This window comes from Labeo rohita, unplaced genomic scaffold (assembly GCF_022985175.1).
Source record: "Labeo rohita strain BAU-BD-2019 unplaced genomic scaffold, IGBB_LRoh.1.0 scaffold_30, whole genome shotgun sequence".
Classification (NCBI taxonomy): Eukaryota; Metazoa; Chordata; class Actinopteri; order Cypriniformes; family Cyprinidae; genus Labeo; species Labeo rohita.
The window spans coordinates 2,190,934-2,197,875 of NW_026129217.1; positions in this window are offsets into that span (position 1 = coordinate 2,190,934).

Below are 6,942 nucleotides of genomic sequence, written 5' to 3' on the forward strand. Positions count from 1 at the left end.
CGGAAACTCTGTAATACCTCGAGCTCAGTTCAATGGTTTGGAAATTCATAGGATTATAAATCTCAGGGTAATATCTTCTACAGATCTAGCAGACTACGCAGTATTTTTACATGACACACTTTCTAAAATAGTGGCATTTTCCAGATTGTTAGGTGGAGATGGAAGTTTAATTAACATTAACTTGAGAGCTGCTAGCCTGACATCATATGTTAACTCTTGTCACATGACAATGATTACAGCGTTGAGCTCTTTACCAGTCAGCTTGAAAAGATTATGCAGAGCAACTCTTATGTGCAGTCTGATGATAGTTTAAATTTAAGAGTGTCTATAGCAAGAAGTAAAAATGGTGGTGCACGTCAAAAAATATGCGATCTTGCTCATGATGAAGTGATTAGTAAAAACAGACTTCATCTTTTCATCCATATGAACATCTCATCCAATCTTTGCTTTGCAATCTGCTAAGCATACGATCTAAACTCTCAGAAACAGCACACAGAGCTAACTTTCTAGAAGGCTGCTGGGTACACAGAACACAAGATAGCGCTTAATGATATCACTTGGTTTGAGCACATGTTGAATATCAAAATAGTGGTCTTCTATAGATCGAACACGGGGGAGTTGGAGAAATATACCAACACAGAGGCGCCACATCATAAAACGGTGTTTTTGTACCTTCATGACAATCACTATTTTATGATAAAAAATCTACATGTGTTTATTGGTACCTCATACGCATGTGAGTATTGTTATCAAGGTTTTACCAATCGGAGAGACGACAGATGTCGATACACCTGCAATGTTTGTAATGCGCCTCAATGTCATCTTTACCCCCCCCAAAAAAACAAAACACTGTGTCGACTGTTTGCGGTACTGCAGGTCTGACTATTGTTTTGAGATGCATAAAAAGCCCCCACCAGGCCAGTAATTCGCACAATGTGATGTTACCAAATATTGCCGAAAATGTAACAGACGATACCACGTCAGCGGTACCAAACCCCAGCCACACAATGTGACTCGGCAAGTTCTTATGGCTTACCCTCTATTTAATAATTAAAAAGAAAAAAAAAACAACAGTTCTGATCAGTAGGCTTGTTACCGAAGTGCATGATCACACTGGTATGATTAGCACAGCTTTTGGCACTGAGCCAAAGACAATAAGTGAGCGCTTCTTAGTGTTTTCATCCACATAATGTTTAGAATATTAAATATTTTAGACATTTAAAATGCACATAATCACTATAACGCCGGTTTCACACTGCCCGTGTGAGCAGGGCATGAGCAGCATGTATTTTTTTTCAGCGCCCATGTTAACAGATTAGATGTTTGCAGCGCCGCTTATGCAGAATTTAAGCCACAGTGCATTGTTCTTGATCAAAATTGACCTGATTAACATGAAAAATAACAATTTATATAATAATTTTACCATAAAATCATGTAAGTAAGTTTCGTGTTTAACAAACACGGGGTAAAAGGCTCACCAGCGTGGGCCCTACTTTAGCTAAAATAATGTTTTTTTTTATTTATTTATTTAAATAATGTTATTAATAAATATTAAGTTAATTCTTATTTAAAACAATCGCGTTAGCAAAGTTTGTACTATTTTTTGCTTATTTTGATACAATAATCAATCAATCAATCAATCAATCAATAGGCCACTATCATTATATACAGAAACAAAATCATTTTTAAAAGTGAAGATTCTAAAAGCATTGAAGGAGATCGCATAATAATTTAATATAGATTTACAGTAGTAACAACAAATGACATTTTTTATAAATGATATGTTTAATATGTTTTTAAATATGATGGTTTCATTATAAACATGGTGATTATCTCTAAAATATAATATTATGTACATGTATATATTATGTATTATAATATTATACATAATATGTGATATTTACCATCTGAATCTAACCATGTCATGTCAACAAATGGAAAAGTCAGTCATCTATTAATTATCTTGTAAATTATTGTGCCTTTTAGCCCCAATAGCAGGGGCGATTTTTACCCCAAATACCCTACTTTTACATATTCTTTTTGTAACCCTTATTTTCTGCTGCGAACGCTCCAATCTCTTCCGCGTGGATAACGTGAAATAAACACGGGTTACAAAGGTGATAATTCTTGTTTCTTTCTTTAATCAGAAGCATCGGCATTACAGCATGAACAGCCGAACTCGCACCCAACTCGCTTCAACTTCTCTTTCTTCTTCCCAAGCACGCCCTGCCTTAAAGGGGCAGGGGCACACAATATCTTTTGAACTAACATATAGAAAACTTTACATAAGGCATATGGAAATACATGAAAAACCCTTTTTAAACATATTCATTTGCATTTCTTCTTCTTCTTTTTCTAAACCATTAATTGACATAAAGTAAAATAAAATAATGAATTCAATGTAAGGTTACAGTATTCCTCTGCTTAACAAAGAAACGTCCTCATTTCTCAAAATAATACTGAATAACTTCCACGTGTTCACGTAGCAACAACATACTAATGTGACAACAACAGTGCGTAAGTGCAGAATGGCATCAAAATAAGTGCATAATATTGCAATGTACCCAATTAAACAGTTGTGTATATGCTGTAACACACTCCTATTATCACAGGATCTTATAAGAACTCGTTATGTGCATTACACAGTACAGTGAAATCAAGTACAAGCAAACAATATGTACATAACTCATCAACAAACAAAATCTTTAAACCTTTCAGGTTTTTTAACTATGCGGCCACTACGGGTTAACTGAGGTGCAGCTGCTGAAGGCAGGGCCGTCCGGGGCCGTCGATCACCTGGCTTATGTGGGTGGAAAAATGTCTTTTTATCGTACTGCCGTTTCTGATTAAGTTTAGCTGCAGTGGACCGCACAGCAGCATCTTTGAAGGCATAGGACAAACGTGTGGTCACATCACGGGCATAGTCTGCCGGGGTGCCTGGCGTACATGAAGTGACAGCAGGACTACAGTTCAGAAGGATTTCCGCAGGTAGTCGTGGTTCTCTGCCATGTGCAAGAAAGAAAGGTGAAAACCCAGTACTACAATGAACACTAGAGTTATAGGCCAGTTCCACTTGAGGGAGATATCTGTCCCAATCACCCCCACTTTTACAAATATACTTGGCGAGTTGGTCTTTTAACGTTCGATTCAGTCTTTCGACCATACCATCGCACTGTGCATGGTAGGGGGAGGTGCGGGTTTTCTCAATGCCCAGTTGACTGCACAGATGCTTAATCAAATCTGACTCAAACTGTCTGACTCTAACTGTCAGTATGGATTATTTCAGGGACTCCGTGCTGCTTAATGTAATCCTCAAAAATGCACTGTGCTACAGTTGTCGCACGCTGATCTTTTAGTGGGTACAAATTGACAAAACGGGTAAAATAATCCATTACAACTAAAACATACCTATTCCCAAGTAAAGTAACAGGTAGCTCAGTAATGTCAGCAGCAATTCTTTGGAATGGTCTTTCTGCATGAATCGACTATAAAGGGGCCCTTTCATGAGGAGTGGTGGAGGCACAGGACTGACAGGACACACATTCAGCACAGAACTTCTGAATATCACGGGACATGTAAGGCCAATAGCATAGTTTTCTTGCTCTCAACAAAGTACGCTCAGCACTCAAATGACCACTAAACTTTTCCCCATGAAAACATTTAAGAGCTGTTAGAATGAGTACCTCCGGCAAAACTACTTGGTAACCAGGAGGGCTATGAGGAGATGATTTCACTCTACGGCACAAGACACCCTCTTGAACTGATAATTTGGGGAATTCATGCCAGAGTTTCCTCAAAGTGGCATGAGAAGGTTTGAGTCTGCCTAATGGGGGTCTTTGATTTGATTCTTTCCAGGCCATGACAGTACTAAGACAAAAGTCAGCCTTTTGCTGAGCTTGCAATTCAGCCTTATCAACTGACAGTGTCGGAGTAATGTCAGAAAGAACCCCACAAACCAGTGGCACTTCAGAAGAAAAGGGGACTCTTTTAGCAGTGGTATGACTAGAAATTACACACTGTACTGCTTTTGTTTCAGTCACAGGTAAACTAGGACGCCGTGACAAGGAATCAGCATTACTGTGCTGCTTCCCTTCCCTGTGCAGAATGGTAAAGTCATACAAATCCATTTCAAGTATCCAGCGTGCTCTTCTACTGGTCGGATCATTATCAACTGCTACCTTTTTTAGATTCAACAACGGTTTGTGGTCAGTAATAATCTTAAAAGGTGCCCCTGACAAGAAATGTCTGAAATGTCGAACGGACCACACCACAGCCCAAAGTTCACGGTCATACGTTGACCATTTCTTTTCTGAAGGAGTGAGAGCATGACTGGCGTAAGCAATTACGCATTCCTTCCCATCCTGCATCTGAGCAAGCACTGACCCTACACAATCATGAGAAGCATCAGTGTATAGTAAAAATGGCAATGTGAATATCGGGTGAGCTACAACGGGAGGACTAGTGAGGGCCTGCTTCAGTGACTGAAAAGCCTTCTCACATTCACTCGACCAATTGAAGACAGCACCTTTCTGGGTCAAAGCATGAAGAGGTGCAGCAACGACAGCAAAATTCCTGACAAACCTCCTATAATAGGAGCAGAGACCAACAAATGCTCTCACCTCGGTGACAGTCCTGGGGGTAGGTCAAGACCAGACCTTGTCCAGGTTCTTTTCATCTGGGAGCAGACCCTGGCTGGATACAACATGACCCAGGTAGGAGACTTCACTGTGAGCAAAATTACATTTGTTAACCTTCAGTTTTAGACCTGCTGAACGAAAACGACTAAAAACCTCCTCAAGACTGTTAAGATGTTCACTGAAAGTTCAACTGAACACTAGTACATCATCAAGGTAAACAAGACAAACCTTCCAATGAAGCCCACGAAGCACCAGCTCCATCAGTCGTTGGAAAGTCGGAGGGGCGTTCGTGAGACCCATTGGCATAACCTTGAACTGATATAAAGCACTGCCTGTATTGAATGCGGTTTTCTCCCTATCCTTGGGGTCTAGCTCCACTTGCCAGTATCCACTAGACAAATCCATTGTGCTAAACCAACGTGCACCTGCCAAGCTGTCTAAAGCGTCTGAGGCCCGAGGTAAGGGGTATGAGTCTTTGACAGTGACCGCATTAAGCTTCCTTCACTAACACGACAGGAGAAGCCCAGGGACTACAACTTTCCTCAATTACATCATGGGAAAGGAGCTGCTGGACTTACCTGTCTATCTCAGCTCGAATATGTGGTGATGTTCTGTAAGCTCTCTGCCTAATGGGCTGTGCATCCCCCGTACGGATGGTATGCTTGACCAAATCGGTACGACCATAGTCACAATCATCTACACTAAAAACATCTGAGTACTTGGAAATCAGAGTCTCTAGCTGAGCCTGCTCTTCACTGTCCAGTGCAGACTGACTGAGGTCTACTTTGGATTTTGGACAGGGGTCCATTTGAGTCTGTATCTGAGCTACTGTGGGTTCCTGAATTGTGAATTCTTCACCTGGTTGAGTGACTAAGGAATGAAACTCGCCTAGCCTTGTGCCACAGGGAACATGGCAATCCTCATTTGTTGGATTCATAGCTCGAACACAAGTCACACCTGCTTTTACGGAGGTTACTGTGCGTGCTACAAAAAGACCAGGTATTGAGTAAATTTCAGGGTCTAAGAGTCCAACATAATTACACGTGAACTCTTTTTCCCCAATATTGGCCTGAATTTTTGCCAAAATATTCATCTGTGACCTGGCAGGAATCAGAAAGGGCTCTAAAGTCACAGCATTACTCCGAAGAGGGACTCTTTCCTGTGAACACAAGAGAGGAACAGTCCAGTTCCATAATTTCAAATGATTCTCTCTGAGGTCAATTGCAGCATGATGTTTGCTAAGAAAATCCCACCCAAGGATAACTGGCTGTGTAGCATTCCTAACTACCTGAACATCATGCGAGAACACTTCCTCCCCTAGCCTAATAGTAACAGGCAACATACCCAGAGTATCAAGATAGTCACCAGTCACTGATTTTGCCAAGAGAAAGGATTTCTGAATAGGCTTTTTTGTGAGAGAAGGAATTGACATTCTCAGGGTTTCGCTAATCAAAGATATTTTTGAACCTGTGTCAACAAATGCTTGTATGGCAATGTTCTCAATGATAGCAAAAACATAAGGTGTGGAAATAACAGGAATTACCAGTTCAGTTTGTTTGGGCCCACTCATAGGCTCAGCAGATACCTGGCCCATAGTACCTGCTACCAGCCGTTTCCCTGAAGATCGACATCCTCATCAACGAAACTGACATGATGATCACCAGATGAGGGCAGATGGTCAGTAGAAGATCTCTCGCCAGAGAACTTGTTGGAGAGCCATTCTGATGTATGAAGATCCTGATGATGGGAAGCCTGATGTAAGCGATGATCTCGATAATCAGAAGTTGGACGACCATAACGATCGTGGTGAGGTGAGGTCGAGCTGACACGTTGGTCACGACGAAGAGCAGTATGGCTGGCATGTTGAGCAGCATAATGTGGAGACTGACTGGGGTGACGATCATGATGAGGTGGAGGTGGGCTGACCTGACGATCTCGACAAGATGGTGGTAGGCTGACGTGACGATCTCGATAAGTTGATGGAGGGCTGATGTGACGATTGCGATGATGTGGAGATGAGCTCATGTGAAGATTTTGATAATGTGAAGATGGGCTAACGTGACGATCTCCATAGCCTCGACGTCTGTCACCTTCTCGATGGATGAAGGAGTAAGGCTCATCTTGACGATGTGGAGAAGATGCAGGTGACAATGGATATCTCCTGGGAGATGAGAGTGGAGAGTAACGATGCTTGTCTCTTCCACGTTCAGGTGAGTAGTCTCTCTGTCCAGAGGAAGTGTGTTGTCTCTTCAGTTGACTCACTTCCATCCTGAGAGCCTTAACATCAGCCGTCAATTGCTTTACT